The 19897-nt window shown below is 42.6% G+C and overlaps 1 protein-coding gene across 12 annotated transcripts in view; it reads right to left on the reverse strand.

Moving 5' to 3' along the window:
- Positions 1-19897, reverse strand: part of GK (glycerol kinase) — a 358525-nt gene that overhangs the window by 164111 nt on the left and 174517 nt on the right. The gene's annotated exons all lie outside the window — the stretch shown is intronic.

Below are 19897 nucleotides of genomic sequence, written 5' to 3' on the forward strand. Positions count from 1 at the left end.
GCAAAAAAAAAACACTGGACTGCCCATAACAATACTCTAATTGAATCAGAGACCCCCCCCCCAGGTTATGATTTTCAAATCTTACAGGAGGACTCTCATCTCTTATGGGGTGTCAGTCCCCCCACCCCTGAGCTTCCCTATAATTCAAAGCCTGGAACTAGGTTTTATTATGGTTTACATTACTTATTATCTAAATTTCTACTCCTCTGCATTAGTAAAATTCTTCCTAATGTTGCCTGTACCAAAAATAACAAGCCACGCTCAAAGACTTAAGATCCATGCTTTTTTTCATTGGTGATCCAAAATATTTCTCAAGAATTAAATCTTACCTTATACTTTATCTTGAAAGATTAAAGATGAGAATTTCATGACTATTCTTTACCACACGGTGTCACTGTTTTACCAATATATACTTTAAAAGGCCATACTACAGACACATTTGCAGCAATTTCTTTTCCTAGTATTTTAATGACTTCTTGAAAATACATGCAGATAATTACCTAGCTGCTAGAGAATTGGAGAAGATGGCAGCCTGTCAAAGACCACATCAAAAAAGATCTCTTTGACACTCCGTAATACACCAGAGAGACTTCCATGACTGCAGGCTGGCTGTTTTTTCCTCTCTGTGTGTAAATGCACCTAATTTAGTCACATGGTTTGTTGCTGTGAAATTTGGTCCTATTTTATTCTTTTCTTCTGGGACTAACTGCAGCATTTTTATGAATCCATATTCAATTCAGACTTCTGCTCCCTTTCAATGAATGTCAGATTTCTAGGCAACATACTTGCCACCTTGCTGCTATGACAGAGCTGTATAACTATTTGCTTGACATCAGGATGTCCAGTGTCATGTCAATGTCAATGTGACAGTGCCACATGTGATGGCATGAATTTATTGTGTCAAACATCATAGGTTAACTCCATTAGAATCATATTACTTCATTAGTTCAGCAGGATCTAATAGCTGATATGACCTGGAATACAAATGCAGAACGTTTGTGCATGTGCAAACAGCTTGACTGTGCAAGTGCAAAGAGCATATTATGCCATTTAAAAGATTTTCAGAACAGATGTTTGGTTATGGCCAAGTTCCCGTGAGAACTCTGGCTTAGTACTCCTAGAGGGCTTCCTTGAGCTGCAGTTTAGGGGCTGGTTGTTCTGCCAGGATTTTCATAATTATAAATTCCTTCACCCCCTGCCATAACCCTGGAGCCAGCAAGTAAGTGGTATAAGCGCTAGATATGTATTTGCTGCTTTAGACATGGTTACAATACCATACTTCTAAGCAAAGCATGGAGTTGAGAATGGGAGAGAGAGAATGATTCCCTGAGACAGACAGAGAAGGGAAGCATTTGTTATAAGGTTTGGGAACGAGAACACAGCATGTAGGGTATAGCCCAGATGGAGCAGTTTGGTCTGGAGGTGGATGCTGCTTTGGATTCTTCATTCTGAGATTTTAGGTTTGAAAGTTTTTTGAATACATCAACCTAGCCACCAGAGAGGACATTTGATGTTTTCATATGTTCCTAAACAGGTCTGTAGCATGCTACTAGCGCAAGAGGCAGCAATCTTTATAGGCTATGGGCTGGAGTGAAGTCAAGTCAAAGGCAGGCAGGCCCCAGGACTCAGCCACTGCCACCAGCTTTTCCCCATGGTACAAGGGGAAAGCAATTGCTGCTGAAATCCTCTGCCACAGAATGCCACCAAACCCTGACATCTACAAGCCGAACCCATCCCACAGGCCACAAGCTGCAGATCCCTGTACTAGCGTATAGTGTATTCAAATATTGCTCTGGACTTTGGGCCATGGAAGGGCTACACCCTCTCTAACTGGGCTCTTCTGGCCCTCACAAAATGCTTGCCTCCTCATTGTCTTTTTAGCATCACAGGGGCTTAAAAGCTTGCAAAGTGCTTTAAAGTGCCTGCAATGCAGCCTCCAAGCTTCTCCTCAAAGCTGCTCCCCACCCTCTGGTCAATAATATCCTGATTACAGCAAAAAACACAGCCCAGCTGGGTACTCACAACCCAATGAACAACCTGAGTTCAAATCACCTTCATTCTAGGTGAAGCCAGAACCCAAAAAAGGGTTTCTTCACCTTTGCCCACCAGGATTCTCCTTCCTGTGACTCTAGGCTCCACAGCAGCCAAACTCCTCATCCTTCCCCAGCTAGGGCTAAGGTGACCCTGCTGGTCAGAGGGCAAGTATCTTCTACCAGTAAGTCCTCCCCATTCTGGCCAGCCTGTCTTATCACTTGGCTGGAGCACAGGGATCTCTCATTAGTCCTTTCAGTCCTGCTTGACTTCACTACACCTGTGGTAGGGCTATTAGTGATTGCCAATACCGGGTTTCCTTTCCCCCCATGGTTGCTTGCCTCCAGGAGATTTCCCCTAGTGGCATTCTTCTCTGTCTTTCCTACTGTACTGGCTTGATCTGAATTCTTCTATCTCCAGGCCACAAAGACCCTCACAGGTTTTACTTGGTTTCCCCCAGCCTCTTCCCAGTAACAGGGCATGGGTTCCCTGTTACACGCCTTTCCTTCATTCACTCTTTTATTAAAATGTCAGGAACCAAAATACTGAGCCCCCCTCACAATCCCCAACACTCCTATTTCCTTTTTCACTTTTATTCCCACCCTAGTTACTTTACTTTTTTTTTTTTGCCTTTGGCAAAAAGTACAAAACAACCTGACCAATTTGCTATTACATGTTTCTTCTATAGATCTCAACTCTGTTGAGCAATCTCTGGGGCTAAGCAATCTTTTATGCCACTGACTTAGGTGTGGGTAGGAGTGCTAAGCGACTCACAAGATGCTGCTCTGTATACTAAATCTTATTACCTACGTGCTGCATAAAACTTTGTCTGTGTCCTCTTTTATCTTATGGTATCTATAACACCTAGCAGATTTAATTATCTGTAACCATTTCTACCTCCTCTTATTTCTATTTTATTACGTTTAAGCCAATACATTTACCCTGTTAAATATTTAATTGAAAATCAGTATTCTTAAAACATGTCCTCTTGTAATAGTTAAATCTGTGACTGGCAGACAGACCATGACTACTGATGCCAATGAGACTGGCAGCAGTGTCAACTCTCTCTGAGCTGTGTAAAAGCTTCTACCAAGGCCATCATCGGTCTCTATAACCTTTGTTAATGATTCTTTTAAATGTAACTGTGTGAACAAATGCATTTTGATTCAGTTTATAAAACCACTGCCCTCCACTTGCAGCATTTATGCTTCACACTAAGTTAAAAAGTATGGCAGAAACAAGAGGTATGTTTACAGGACTGGTCATGATCCCAACGAAGTCAATGACAAAACTCTGATGGCTTCCCTTAAAACATAATAAAATTTTTATTCAATAAAGACATTGCCATAAAAGTACTTAGGGTGCTGATCTGTCATAAAAAAATATTTCTCAGAAGCAACCCGTTCCATTGTGCACCAGTTTACTGTTATCTGCTTAACCTAGGGAGGAGGCAACACTTCAGGTTTTCTACTTCCTGATGATTTTAGGGAGGAACCTTTGACTGACTCTGGAAGGTTTCTCTGGGCATGGTGCACTGACGGGGGAGCAGATGTGCCTGCTGCAAAGGCCCAGCCCCGCTCCCCCCACTTCACGAGCCAGCACAGGTGAGCAGGGGGCACCGCCTGGTTGCCACTGAGAGCTGGCTGCTGGGGTGGGGTGGAGCTGGGGAGAGGCCAAGGCTGGCCCAGATGCTGGGAAGCATGCTTGAGTACCCCACCTTGCTGGCATCAGTGCAGGCACCCTGTTTCCTCCATATACAGAAAGGGGAATGTCTGTTTTGTTTTCTCCCAGTGCTGTAGCAATGAAGTTTGGCACTCGGGGCAAAGCCTGAAGCAGCAGCCTGCCCTCACCCTGCCGGGGGGAGCACATCCCCACTCATGCTTGCCCAAACTGTATGCAGAAGCAGGAGTTGCCCTCCATCCTGTGCCGCTCCCCAGCTGGGCAGTGCCTGTTGGCACCCATTTGCTTTGGCACCTGGGGCAGTCTCCCTACTCGCCATCCCCTTGCTACAGCACTGTTCCCTCCTGACCAAACCTTAGAAGACTAAGGACTTAGAGCACTTAGAGGAAAGCACAAAACTTAAAGCATTTTAGCCTCAAGCTTTTTGAACCTCTACAGGATGGCAAAAAAGTTAGTGCCTACTAAACAGTTGACCATACTGCCACTGGCATTAACAGTAGCAAATGTTAAGAAAAAGATCGCTAGAGAAAATAATTACAGGAATAGGTGCACTATTGCTATATGAAATAACTAACAACGTAGATAAAGAAACTCAGGAAGATTTGAAAGGGTTTCCTAGCTGAACAGTTGAGAAGTACAGCCAGACTTTCTATTCATTCTGGAATTTCTTAAATTTACACCTAGTCTCAACTCCACAAAAACCAGATCGACTAAAATGCCTCTTTCTGTGTGTACAATTTGTGGAAAGAAGGGAACCCACAAGATGAAGAAAAAATGACTTGACTGCTATTTCTAAGTGGCAGGCCTCTTAACAAATATTTAACGAGATTTTTTTCTATTTCCCACTCCCACTTTTTTTAATCATCATGCTATTCATAATAGGAGAGCTCTGCAGATGCACAAACAGTGCTCAGTTGTGTAAGTTTACGTCTATAGCAATTGATTATGGAATCAGGCAATTCCATAGTAAGACAGTCTGTGCTTCTCTGTGCACGTTACCTCCCGAACTCAAAGTAACATGGCTGTATTAGTGCAATGCTGTGTGTGTATCAGCAAGCTGCAATGCATTAAGGTAGCTGGAGGAGTGAGCATGTCAGGACTCAGTGCACCGTGACTAAGCAGCATGGACATATCCTGAACTCTCAGTGACATTCAGAGGGATGTAGGCATCTAATTCCTAATTGTGGCTTTTAAAATCTCTCCTTAAGACACTTAAATTGATTCCTAAGGTGCGAACAAGCATTTATGGGGCCCATCTCAAGTTTAGGCAGTTTAGGTTAAGTCAGGGGGTAGGCAGGGAGTGGGGGAGGTTTGCAGACCTAGGGTGGCAGTTGACAGCACCAGGGGCTGCCTAGTTTGGGAGCGGGGAGAGGGATTGTCTGGTCAGGGTTGGAGGTTGGGGGGTGAGGTGTAAAAACAGCACAATCCTGGGGCTGTGGATAGTGGTTGGCCTTCTCCAGCTCCAGGGCTGCACTGGGAACATGCACAAACATTCGTTCGGTTGAGTTAATCCATTTTAGGTCTAGCTAATCCATGCTGATCTAAAATTAGTTCTCATCTGTTGAGATTTGACTATAGATTGGGCATGACACTTTTTGGGTGACCTAAGCTCTGTGAAAACTTGCACACCTGGCCATTTAGATTGCCTGAAGCTTGGTTAAGGTGAGCTAAATGTAATGCTTATACATGCACCAAGTCTCCTTATTTCTAACATTTGCCACATTTCATAATAACCTACAAAATAAGTCCTATTTTAAAAAAATCATAACCATAGGAAGAAATGCAGAAATTTAGAACTCTTGGTTCTAAAATGATACCTTTTATTAGACCAACTGAGAAATTGCAAAAAAAAATCTATTTCTACAATTTTCGGGCTCATGCACACTTCATCAGGCTCAGGGAAAGTTCAAGATGGTAAAAAGTCCCCATATATAGGAAATAAACTTCATTTTTGCACAGAGGAAGCAGAAGCTGGAAAACTGTCCCTCTGTGTCCATGAGAGTCTCTTTGTGAGCTTACTCTTTGTTGTGGAGATTTAAGTAGAATCTACTTGTGTAGATTAAGCAGGATCTACTTGAAAGAAGCAGTTTTCCAGCTTCTGCTTCTTCTGTGCAAAAATGAAGTTTATTTCCTACATATGGGGACTTTTTACCATCTTGAACTTTCCCTGAGCCTGATGCCGGGTGCATGAGCCCGAACGTTTGCAGAAATAGATTTTTTTTTGTAATTTCTCAGTTAATCTAAAGGTATCATCTTGGAACTGAGAGTTCTAGATTTCTGCATTTATTTTTGTCTCAGACCAACACTGCTACCACATACATCCCTATAATCATAGGAACACATTTTCGCTACACAGAAGCTCAGAAGTATCTCAGTTTCCCATAGAAACTATCAAGAACCCTAGAGAAAAATGGTTCAGTTGAAAACATTATAGAAAAATAGTAAGTACAAATGTCACAATCTTACTCTTGTTCAGGTATTTTAAAGGTGACAAAACAGGTTATATTTTAATAATTGATTATTTGTACATCTGTAATTTATATGGAATAAATTCTGTCACAGTAGCACTTGATCAATTTTTGATGGAATAACACAATTAATGAATGAAAGGAAATTTATGAAAAGCATTCTGGCACTGTATCTTTTAAACTCTGGATTCTCAAAATTAATTTAAATTGTTCTGTTTATGGGTACTGCCATAAGGAGTAAAACTTGCCATGAGGCCTGTAAATACATTGAGAACAATGAACAGCAATATATTGATTTGGCAGCGGTTTCTAGGAGATAATGAAGAATTCATTTTTGCGTCCAATCTTGTTTAACACATTAATTATTGTTTGAATAATGATTCATATGGGTACTGCAATTTCTACTGTGATTTGTTATTACTAATAATTACTTACATTGCAGTAGCATCCATGTGCCTCACTTGGGTGAGGGTCTTTCTGGGCTAAGTGCCTTAGAAACACAGAGAACAAAAAAATATGGTATATTTTTGTTAAAGCTATGATCCCTATCCCCAGAGAAAACAGTGAGATCCTGAAGTAAGCACAAACATGTTAGTGGAAGGTGCTTACTTTGAGGAAGTGTAAATGAATTAAAGGGGATCTAAAGAGGTTAGGTACAGGGAGAGAAAATAAAGCAAGATACAGCTTAGAAAAATGTAGGATAATATGTATTTGGGGACGATAAGCCACGAATAGCAAATTAAGCAGAGAAAGATAAAGAAGTCTGGCTTGATTATCTTATTCTAGGTGGTGACTGATATTAACCAGCTGCATTGAGTAAAGAAAGTAAATGCTCCCTCTGATAAGCTGACATGCTGAAATTCAGAACAAGATGCTGTCTCATATAAAACAGCTCTCTGTTGACTCTCTCTTCAGTACAGCATATTGCACCAGTTTTCTACAACAGATGTATTTCCCAAGGGAGCAACATAACCTGATGCCTTTGGTAGAGCTGCTAAATTCTGTTGCCTTTTCCCTGAGTCTGTATTCCCTTGACTAAACTGTCCAAACCCTTATCGGAGGTGTGTTTGGGGCCAGAGAAGTGTGTGATAAAAAGTCTTGTTGTACTCTCAATCACACGCCTTATGAATCAAAACCACAGATGACCTCTTCCTCCTGTTTCTCTTTCAAAAACAGTTGCCAGAGAAAAATGACACGGACCCCGCCATTTGATGGTTTTACTTTATCTAAACTTTTCCTACCTGTGTCCTCCCCACCCCCATTCCTTTGCCCTTGGCTGACAAACACTGATTACTGTAATTTCAAAAGAGTTCTTCTCCTTTTCCTACTGGTAAGACCTGGAAGAACTGAGATCACATTAGGAGACAGTCTTGACTGAACAGTCCCACCCTTTTAATGACACCAAGTAGCCTGTCTTGTAAGGTGTCTTCCCATCTTTGGGCCTGATTCAATACCTACTAAAATTAACAGAAAAATTCTCACTGATTTCAATGGAATAGGTCCTTTATTTCTGGCTGCCCTGCATATGGACTCCTTTGACTTCTGACCACACTTATGCATATTAATATGCATACATACCTTTATCTCAGGTCAATGTATGTGGAATTAGACTATATATATCATTACATTAAAAGAAAATAGGATTCATTTTTTCAAATGAATGTAAAAGAGATCAGGGACCAGCATTATTGTTTATTTTTAGATAAAGCAGAATAAAGTCTGACTCAAAGTGTACAACATGGATGTTTACATGATACCATTTACTTTATTACAGAGTAAATCACATTTTCAAGCTTGATTCACAGCTATAGAAAAATAGCTGATGCTGTAAGCCATACTTCAGAAATGCGGAGACCTTGCTTTCTGTTCTCTTTCTCATTCATCAGAAAAACAAAATCCCTTTTTCTTCCAAATGTCTTCCCCCAAAGCTTTCAAGAGATAACATGCTTTCCCCCTTCCTTTATTGTAATGTGTAAACTTGAACCCATCAAGTTCTGTTAAAAGAGCATAATTTTTTCCTCCAGAACTTATCTGCTGTTTCTGCTTATCCTTTGGATGATTGCAGTAATTTTTATACTATGCTGTCGGGAGTGTAATGTTAAGTGCTTCATTAATGATGATTTGTGCCATTGAAAAGTTTAAAATAGGCAGATCTTGGCAAGCAGCAGAACTTATTTATTTTCATTCTTTGTATTAAACTCTGCAAAGAACATTTTAGGAGCAGTTTTGCTTCTACTAAGAGATACTACAAGCAGTATTTTACATGCAACTGCATCAGAGACAGCATTAATCAGCAGAACAGTAATAATGGGAGCACATTTTGACAATAAATATTTGCATAGATTAGCAATAAAGAGGATACATTTTGCTGTATGAAAAGGAGGAAACATGTAGAAATGCTGTTCTACATGTGAAACAATGATAATTTAAGGGCTTGCTGATAAGAGAGTTGAGGCAGTACTATAGGAACTTTAGGATACAGGCCCTACTGTTATAGGGGACCTGGCATAGCAGCAGATGAGAGATGGAAAGCAGCAGCAGCACAAAATGAGCGCTTTTGAATGCCTGCAGGAGCAGACTTGGGGCCTATAGGAAACCCTGCTTCAAAGGAAGCACAAGAAGTATGGGTAAAATGAGAGTTTACTTTGGGAAGGACAAGAAGGAACTAGGAAGAAATATGTGGGGGGCTCTGAAATGTTTGTGGATCTGGATGCTGACTAACCCTTCATAGGTTTCTGGGCTTGCTGCTTCCCAGTGAGTTACTAACCTGGGAAGACAGCCTGGGAATCCAAGTGATGAGTTAATCTTACAGTAAGGTGAAATAGTGACAACCAAATTCAGCATCTGCAAACTCAGGCATTTTCTACCCTGTAAAGACAGAATTGTTTCCAGTGTCTCAATAATTTCTGCTAAGAAAGGAATCCTTTTCAGAAAAAATAAGTACACATTGAACATTAGTTTTATTATAAAAGCATAGAAAAGTCAACACTTGTATCTCTGAGGTGGTTTAATTACAGTTTCTGCCAACTGCTATGAAATCATGAATTTTCATGTGTTAACATGGGGACAACAAAATGATGGAGAATGTAAATAACACCCCAAATCTCACACAGCTTTATTTAAATGCGGAGCATGGGAAATTTCCACGTCTATTTTACTTGTCTCAGTGCACTCCCTAAGTAGAATGATCCTGAGATATGCATATTTCTTTTGAGCTACACTGAGTGGATTATTTCTGAAGATTTGAGGCTCTAAACTTCGCCTGTGAAGCTCCAGGATGGCCTTTGGAAACAAAGAGTTTGAATAAATGGCCTTTTCTTACTCAGAAAAGAGGTTAATAGTACAGTGCCCCAGGAATCAGTATCAGGACTGGTATGAAACAGCTTTGCAGGAAAGGAAATTAAAGGCCAAACACTACATTAAAAAACCAACTGAATTAAATGTACTAAAGAAATTCCATTCTTAATAAAGGCTCCCACAGTACCATTATATTTGTCTTTGCTTAGGCATGCCTGCAATACTGTATAATGTAATATATCACTGGGAAAATATTTATTTAACTAACACAAAGTAAATATATGGATGGATATAGTTGGTCCTAACATTTAGCCTCTGATATTAAGAGTATAATTTTGCATTCACAATTAACCATACAACAGCACCCATTTAGATGTCTAACCACCTACCCATGAGTTCATAGTTAAGTCATTTTTTGAAGCACTGGAAGTAGAGAAAAACAGCAATGCAACAATCTGCTGTGTAGCTATGTTACACTAGCCCAGATTTATTGTGCTCCTATTGGTGTTAATCTCAAAACTGCTTTTGATTTGGGAATGAGGGGAGATGCTAAGGTATTAATGAGGGAGTGATTATTACAAGGATTCATCTAGTGTGGCAAGTACTACAAACCCAGAACAATAATTTAATTTACTCTTAAGAAGGAAGGGCAGACAAGGAGAAGACCAATGGAAGAAACAGGACTCTGGAAACAGGTGTCTAAAGATGCCAAGGAGGAGAAAGAACACCCCAGAGAGACAGCTAATAATGGGAGCTCTGGGAAGGGAATAAAAGCTGTGGTACCTCACAATTATGTGAGCCGCTTTAGCAAACAACGTGAGAATTACTTCTCACTGATTGTACAGAATAAAACAACCTTGACACATCACTAGTCTGTGGGATGATATTGAAGTCACCCAAAGAGGAAAATGTATTTATTCTAAGGACATATTAAACAAAGCAAAGACAAAACCAGATATACTTTAGGAGATTTGCAAAATTAAATCAAGTTAGCAGGAAGGCTGTGTTTAAGAGATCTCCAGATCTAGCTTATTCCTGTCAAACCTAATTTATCTGAAGTATCAATATTCTTATGCTGAAATACATTGACCTCACATTCAAAGCACTTTGCTAACACTGATGCAACTGTTATCCAGAAAAGTCCAAATCACTAAAAGCACCACAAACACCATACAGCTACCACTTTAAGACATACCAAACTGAACAGCTGGTTTAGACAGAGTTACAAAAACCTATATAAATCTACCCAATGGCTATTTTATTTTCAATTTTTTAATATTCGCTTCCTCTTCTTTTCCCCAGCCCCCAAACTACTAACTGCAAAGCCTCACTTCCGACATTGCTGGTACATAAAAAGAGAGTGCCTGTGGGAAAAGTTCCTGGATTAGAGCTCTCCCTGTGGAGCTCTCAGAAATTGTTTTTGATAAAATATGTCACTGAAGTTGTGTTTCTTTTCTAAAGAATTTGATAGAAAATCATGCTTCAGTTTGGACACAATATACAGGAGGCTGCACTGTCAAACACATAATGTATTAATGAAAACTAAACCAGCACAGGACGCTGTTACAGGCATCATCACTCATGAAGCTATGCTACCATAAAGAGAGCTGTGTGAAATTTTTTCAAGCAAATAATTCATTCACCTAACACTATTTATTGGTTCATGATGAATTTAAATAAAGTTTTGGTCCAAAGAAAGAAGAAAAATTCTATAAACTCAAAACAGTTCATTTAAACATTTTAAAAATAAATATATATTTTTTATTTTTATCTGAATTCCATTTAAGAAAATAAAATTAAAATATTGGGAATAAAACAAGAAGCTTAACCTAAAGTAGTATTTTCTAGGCTTTTATTTTGTCATGAAAACAAGAAAAATGTTTATTTTGAGTTGACCTAAAGTTGCTGGCTTCTTTTGAGGGATTTTTTTAAAAATGTTTCTAGTTGAGCCACTGAAAAACCTGCATTATTCACACAGTTCCAATCACAAATTCTATGGATCCAATTCTTAGTCTTTGTCCCTGTGCACAGCATAGGAGTGGAGGGACACGCTAAGGGCAAAGCATCATAGGAAAGATGATCATGAGGTCATCCAGTCCAGTCCCCATCTTCAAGGATCACTCCTGCCTAAAACATTCAAGTCAAGTGTCTGTCTAACCTGCTCCTGATAGTTTTCAGGGATAGAGACTACACAACTTCTCTAGGTAGCCCGACTACGCTCAGAGAGAGAAATCTCTTCTTAATCTCCAGTCTGCAGTTTGAGGCTATTGCCCCTAATTCTGTTCCCTTCAGCCATACAGAAAAGCCCATCTCCATCCTCTGTATAACTGCCCTTCAGATACTTTAAGATTATCAAATCCCCCTTACAGGGCTCTTGTGTGGGTCTACCTATTTTCTCCCCTACATAATTAAACTGCCCCAGGACTGGATTTATGTTTCATTTCCAAGTCTTCCTTTTTTGTGTCCTTGTGTGACAAGACATTTAGCAGAATTCACAGATTCATTGGAGTCCAATAGGGCCATGCCATGAGCACTTCTGCTACGGCTTCAAACTCATGACCTCTGAGCTGTCAACCACACACTTTAGCACCTGTGCCATCCCAGCTGCCTTTCATGTCCTATGACCCCTTACAGAAAGCAGGTGATAAGAAGTGGGCAGCAAAGTTCCAGAAGCAACCAGTATACTTTTGGTAGGACTTGATTAAAGGTGTTTTGCCACTTGTATGCACACAGGATCCCTCTTATCCAAGACAGAGAGGGTCTATTGCCTTTAGGATCATTTTGTGCCACCAAATCAATATAAAAGGGCCTGCGTATGACAAAGAATCAGGCCCTGTAACCATGGAAGGATAAGGACGATGAACCTGTTAATGGAGATGCCTTGTTTAAAAATAAGCCTAGCTGTCTCTGGAAAAAGATGAAAGGAATAAAACTGAAGGCAAAAAGCAAAGCAGAAAATAGTGAAAAGAAATATAATGAAAGCAAAGGGAAAACAAAGTTATCCTTATGGTAAAAGGAAGGGCTGTGACAGTCAGAGAACCCAGGCCTCTGACAGACATGCAAGTAAAGGTGAAACGGGATTTGATATGCGATATCCACAACAATGCTTTCTGTACTGCCACATGTGCATGGCAGGATGTGTGATTGTGGGACTGAGCATTAGATCCTGTAATGATGAGTGCTGATAAAGAAGTACATCTTCTTGATAAGAGCAGATCTTGTTTATTATCTTCATGAAATATGCTAGCAGTGTTTTGCAGACAACTCTTTATAACAACCAGCAGCTCTCTTTGACACCAAGTTTGTGGAGGGTGGGGGGCGGGAGTAGTGGATAAGCTGGAGGATAGGGATAGGATTCAGAGTGATCTAGACAAATGGAAGGAATGGGCCAAAAAAGAAATCTTGTGAGGTTCAACAAGGACAAGTGCAAAGCCCTACACTTAAGATGTAATAATCCCATGCACTGATACAGGCTGGGGGCTGAGTGGCTGGGCAGCGATTGCAGAAAAGAACCTGGGGGCCACAGTGGACAATAAGCTGAATATGATTGAGCAGTGTGCCCTTGTTGCCAAGAATGCCAACAGGCATACTGGGCTGCACTGGTAGCAGTGTTGCCAGTAGGTCAGTGGAAGTGATTCTTCCCCTCTATTCAGCACTGGTGAGGCCACATCTGGAGTATTGTATTTAGTTTTGGGGCCCCCATTACAGAAAGGATGTGGACGAATTAGAGAGGGTCCAGTGGAGGGCAACAAACATGGTGAGGGAACTGGGGGACATGACTTATGAGGACAGGCTGAAGGAACTGACTTATTTAGTCTAGAGAAGAGAAGACAGAGAGGGAATTTAATAGCAGCCTTCAACTACCTGAAGGGAGATTCAAAAGAGGATGGACCTAGACTGTTCTCAGTGGTGACAGATGACAGAACAAGGAGCAATGGTCTCAAGTTGCAGCAAGGGAAGTTTAGGTTAGATATTAGGAAGATTCTCTCACTAGGAGGGTAGTAAAGCACTGTGACAGGTTACCCAGAGAGGTTGTGGACTCTCCATCCTTGGAAGTTTTTAAGACCTGGCTAGACAAAGCTTTGGTGATAATTTAGTTGGGGATGCTCTGAGCAGGACTGGATGACCTCCTGAGGACCCTTCCAACTCTCATGTTCTATTATTCTACAATTCTATGATTCTCTCTGCTCCCAACTGGTCTCCACCATTTCTGAATAACAAAACAACATATCCTCTCATTTTTCAGTTTCCAGGAACAGTTCTCTTAAAAAAAGTGTACTATTCCCACAGCTCCCCTTTTTAAATATCTCGCTTTCTTAAGTATAGCACGACTTTAATAAACCGTTTTAATAAAGACATTGCATTAGAACACTAACATTAACATTATTAAGTCTGTTTGAGCTGTGTGGTGCTGCTCCAGCCTCCTCGGTGACTGAAGCAGGTGTCTGTTCTTTTAGTGCCTCTGTCATCTCCTCTGAGCAACTTACCTGAGTCACCTTGTGTGTAGTCTCCAGGGCTAGGATCAGAAATGACATATGAACAGGTTTAAGTGATCAGAAACTGGTTTAAACCTGTATCAGAACAGACATTCAGTGCACATAAACCAGTTTCAAAATGTCTGAAACCGGTTTGAGATGAACGTGGTTGAATGTAGTATCAGCCTTAACTGACTGAACTCAAACCGGTTTCTGCAACTTCTGTCCTAGACCCCTTCATGGTTTAAGTTAAACAGGAGTCCCCCAGCAACCCATCATGCTCTCTGGGCTGTTCTCTCTGCTTCAGCAAAGCAAGGCTGGCTTCGCCCCTCTGCTTCCCAGCCGGAGCAGGGACAGGCAGGAGTGGGGGGCTTGGATAGGTGCTGGCCCCAGAAGGGACCAGGCAAGAGATATATTTCCCCTCTCCCTCCTGTCCCACCAACACAGACCTGTATTTCTCTGCTTGCTGCTCCAGTGGTGGGGGCATGGCCAGACGCAGCAGTAGCGTTGAGTGAGTTGGCCAGACAGGAGTTTAATTCCCGCCTCCCCATCCCACTGGCATGAACCTGAGTTGGGGTCACCAGGGAGCTCCCCCCTCACTGCTGCAGCAGTAGGGGTGGGGGTGTGACCAGATGCCAGCTGGCATGGCCTCCTAAGGCAGAAGGGGCAGGGAAGACCTTTATTTCCCCCTCCACCCTTTCTGTCCCCGGGGAACTGCAGTGGGAGGGTGCCAACCCTGACTTCCACAGCCGATTGCTCCCTGCATGGGGTTGTAGCAGAATGCCCCCTTTTCCTCTTGCCTGCATTTGCTCTCCCCTCTTTGGATATGTTTCTCTTTTTCTACCTTTTCTTCCTTCCTCTCTCTTTCACTTTAAGATAAGGAATTGTATTTTAAAATTTGTATGTGTGCATTTTGTATCTCCCCTTGTAGTTTGGTATTTTTATCTATTTGTGTGCCATGGCATTTGTAGCTTATATTTTATACTCCTCACCTTTCAACTTTCAACTAAATGTGTTTTAGTAAGTTATACATTGTAACATTGTTAACAAAGGCAGGAATCAAACTGCCCTTCCCTGTATCAGGCTGGCCTCTGAAAGAGTGAGTGAATCAGTGATTGAATGTGTAACATGGAAGCAGGCAGCAATTATCACCTGGAAGCTGAACTCAATAGAAGACAGTGTAACAACTGGGAAATCTCTATACCTCACTGATCAAGGGCTAGAAGCCCTGGCCTGACTTAATCAACACCAGAGACCAACTTTTGGGCTGAATATCTCCAGATCGACCACTCCCAGAGCCCTATTCTAAATTCATCAACGGACTCCCAGACCTGCACGTACATGCGGACGACCCCTGGGGCTGACAGATGCTGTCCAGTAGCCACGGAGGGGGGGGAAGTCCCACGAGGGTCAATGACCCCTGGATTGGGCAAACCAGAAAACTGGGGAGTCACCAAAGTCTGCCAGGGACAGATAAAAGGCAGTGAAAAGTGACCCTCAGTGGCGCCCTCTTGATCTCCAATTCGACCAGACCTGTCCAGCCAGAAGGACCAGCCGGCGACCCCCTTCTGGAAGATAACACCACACTGAAAGAAGCCTCAACGACAGACTCCAGCGCTTGTAGGATAGGTATACCTGACTCTGTAGCCTGCTACTGTGTGTGTGTATGTGTGTGCATGTGTGCACGTGTGTGTGTGGACCAGCCCCAAGGTTTATGATTACAGTGTTTCAATCTGCCTAATAAACTAGAATTTTAAGGATCCCGAGTTGGACATTTGTAACTGTTCAACAGGGTGAGTGGCAGAATAAGCCCCATCAGATGCCAGAGGGAGGGGGGAATAACCCCCCTCCTTGCCTAAGGGGCCCTGCTGGCTGGCCCCCGCAAGGACTTTGATGGGGGCAGCACCGCCGTCATGCTGTCTGGGGGCATGAGTCTCTTCCCAGCAGAGGGGCTGCGAGCTGCTGTGGACTGCATGGGACAAGTGGTGGCACTAGGGCTAAAAAAGGGGTGGCCATAGCCCCCTAAGCTCCCCCAGTGCTACTGCCGCTTGCCCCATACAGTCTGCGGCAGCTTTCCCCACCCTGCAGCACGGCCCCCCCACTGGGAAGAGGCTCACGCTCTGGGACACAATGAGAGGGGCTGCAGCCCCTGTCATGGTCACTCCCCCGTTCAGTCCAGCAGCAGGGGCAGGGACGCAGCCAAAGGCTGGCAGGCAGTGCTCCTGATGCGAGGGGACAGTGTGGAGGGTTATTCCCCCCTCCCTCTGGTGTCTGTGGAGGGGGCAGGAGGGGGCTTATTCCGCTGCTCGCCCCATGCAGGGAGTGAGTGGCAGCAGTGGCAGTCAAGGCTGGAACACCCCAATGCGGTCACCCGAAATCAGAGAAGGTGAAAGGGGAATAACCCCCCTCCCTCCCCCTCTGCCTCAGGGGGCCATGCAAGCTGGTGCCTGGCTGTGCCTCCACCCCTGCCACTGCAGGAGTGAGGGGGGAGTGCCAGGCGGACCCCAGATTGGGTCCGTGCTGGTGGGACAGGGAGGGGGGAATTAAACCCCCTCCTTGGCCAGTTCAATCCAGGCTAGCACTGGGGCCGGCCAGTCCCCCAGCACAGTTTCCCTAAAGCTGAGGGCATGCTGTAGCGGAACCCCCGTCCCCGCCCCCGGCTCCTGGCCTGAGCGGCTGCAGGCATATGCCTGCATTTTTCAGTCCAGAGTGAATGTCTGTTCACTTGCAAATTAGTTCAATCTAGGCAGGTTAGACTAATCTGCAAAGATTGAATCAATTCAGGCTCCAGCTTGTAGAATCTCAGTCCCTAGCCCAGCTGTTCTCTTCTCCTATCCTCCATCCATTGTTCAGGAATGTGGTGCAAGTATCTCCTGTTACATTGAAAAGATGGTCCATCCTGAGTCAATATGTTGTAAGACTGTGGAGCAACCTTATGAATAACCCACACTTTCTGTTCCCAGCTTTCACTATTATAAATAAGAACTTTATCATTGGGCTTCAGTGCCTGCAATGCCCGTGACCCTTTGTCATAGTACAATTTTTGTTTAGCTTTGGCCTTTTGCTTATACCTGTGCAAATCAGTGTCAGTCCTGTGATTTGTTACTGTCAGTCTGGATACACTAGTTATGAACTTTCTGTTAAATAAAATCTCAGCAGCTGACAGGCCATGTGCTAGAGGAGCTGATCTGTAATTCAGAATCACTAAATATGGATCATCACCTGAATCACTGGCTTTCTTTAATAATCTCTTTATTATCTTAACACCATTTTCCACATGCCTGTTAGACTGTGGGTATGTCAAGCTTGATGTAACATGCTGAAAACCATGATCCTGTGCAATTTTTTAAAATTCATGCCCCAAAACTGGGGGTCATTGTTAGACATTACCCTACGTGGAATTCCATGTCTGGAAAAGATTGCTTTAAGGCACAGTATAATCTGCTGTGCAGTCATATTGTCCAATAAAGCAACTTTAGGATAATGAGAAAAATAATCTAAAACCAACAGATAATCTTTGTCAGCTAGTATAAACAAATCAATTCCCACTTTGTACCATGCCTCTTGAATATCTTTGTCTATCCACATTGGTTCCTTCTTATTCTTAGGCTGGTATTTCTGGCATGCGTCACATTTATGTACAGCATTTTTCTATCTGACTATTCATGAGTGGCCAATATAATACCTCTCTGGCCCTCCTTTTGCATTTTTCAATGGCCAGATGACCCTGATGGATTCTTTTAATCATATCTGCTTGTAGTGCTTTAGATACTACCATCCTGTGACCCTTGAACAAAACATCATCAGTCACTGAGAGCTCTGCTTTAAACTGGAAATATGGACTTGGTATATAATGGCCAGGCCATCCAGTGCAGATGACTTTCATAAAATTTGTAGTGTGCCATTCTTTGCTGTAGCCACTACAGAGTTTTGCCACATCTTATCTGATACTGGGTAATATTTTTTTATGCCATTGACATGCACAATGTCAGATTCCATTTTAGCAGCATCAACAGTGTTGTCAACTGCCCTGGACAAAGTATCTGCAATCACTAGTTCTTTGCCAGGCCTGTATTCTAATCTGGGTTCAAGTGATCACCATACTTTTGCAATAGGGTTGCCCCAATGCCCTCTTTCGAGGCATCTGCGAACAATTTGATTTCTCCTTTACTGTCAAAACACCTGAGGACTGGAGCTGTTGCAATAAGTTTTTTAACTTTGCAAATTCTTTTTCCGTGTTGGCATCTCATATCCACTGAGCATTCTTTTTTGGTAGCACTCTCAGTTGGCCTGTGTGCTCTGCAAGCTTTACTATATACCTGTCTACATGGGTAACCATTCCCAGAAACCTCTGTACCCCTTCCTTATCTTGTGAGAGTGGCATGTTTGATATTGCCCTTATTCTCTCAGGATCTATTTGCACCCCATTTTCTGATACTTGTTTCCCCAAGTAGGTGATTTCTTCAACTCTAAATTTATATTTCTGCTTATTAAGTTTCAGCTGTGCCCTGCCCCCTTCTTCAATCAGTTGAGGGCTTTCTGTAGCCTCAAATCATGTTCCTCTTTGTTTTTGCCCCATACAAGAATGCCATCAATGTACACCTTGACATCTGCTACTCTGTCAAATATTTGCTGCATTTTCCTCTGAAAGATTTCAGGTGCTGATTTGAGGCCAAACAGGAGCTTGCAAAAGCAATCTCTCCCAAAGGGCGTATTAAAAGTGCATAGCCTTGAGCTTTTTTCATCTAAAGGAACCTGCCAAAATCCTGAGGATGCGTCCAGAATTGAAAAATATTTAGCACAAGCCATTTCACTAAATATATCCTCTCTTGTAGGCGGCGAAAAGTGCTCTCTTTATTGAGCTCCTTTGGATCTAAGCATAATCTTAGTGTCCCACCTTTCTTTTCTATAATTACTAACAAATGTACCCATTCTGTAGGTTCTCTTCTACTTTGTCTATTGTTTTCAATGCCACCAATCGGTTCAGCTCTTCTTTTAGTCTCATTTTGATGGAACCTTTACTGGGGCATGAATGACCAGATAGTTAGGTTCTGGCAGCTCAATTTTATATTCAATTTCCAATATGATGCTAGGCTCCCCTATACCAGCAAGTAGCAGGCACCTGCAGCTGGCAACACTGTCAGTTGATAGGGCTCCCAGCCATGGGGACACAACATATGTTCTCAAGACTGGGAGTTGTCAGCTGATGTGGGCTCCCAGACAGGGGGGTGCACCATGAGCCTCCACAGTGCACTGTGCACCCTTGTAGCTGCAAGGCCCAATGAGCTGAAAGGGCTCCTAGCAGCACCCCTACCACAGGGAGCCCCAGCCTGGCCACATGTTCAATAAATAGCATGATAGGAACCAGCCACCAAGGTATTATGCATTTTTTGTGTAATAACTTTGTGGCTTGTTCCTGGTTTTATCGTGCCATTTAATGTGTGGCCACATAACTTCAGATGCGATTAACTTGTTAATCATGTCTTAAGAGTAATGTGTTAGGGCCCCAAGTGTGGCAAAAAATTGTGACAGCAAGATATTCCCCTGAACCAGGGTGGAAAGAGGGGTAACTTGTACACACACACACACCTAGCCAGAGTGAACTGTGGGAGGTATTTTGGCTTCATGCAACTTCTAGGAAGAACTGCCTCTTCTAAAGGGAACTTGCAAAGGAATGGAAAATGGCTGTTAGCATTAGCAGTGCCTAAAAGAGAGACAGGACAACCTTAATGGAAAAATAAACCCAAGTTGTTACTTGCCTAAGCCTTGCCAGTCTGGTCTTTCTCATATCAGTGCTGATTTTTCTAAAGATGTAGGCTGGGAGCTCTTTCAGCCTTTCCTTGAAGGTTCAGAGCATTGGGACCCTAGTACTTTTCATAGGATGTTAGTAATTTCAAGGGCTTTGCCTGTCAATTTGTTGGGCCCACCAGAGGCGTAACAAGGCAG

This window comes from Alligator mississippiensis, chromosome 1, assembly GCF_030867095.1.
Source record: "Alligator mississippiensis isolate rAllMis1 chromosome 1, rAllMis1, whole genome shotgun sequence".
NCBI classification, from domain to species: Eukaryota; Metazoa; Chordata; order Crocodylia; family Alligatoridae; genus Alligator; species Alligator mississippiensis.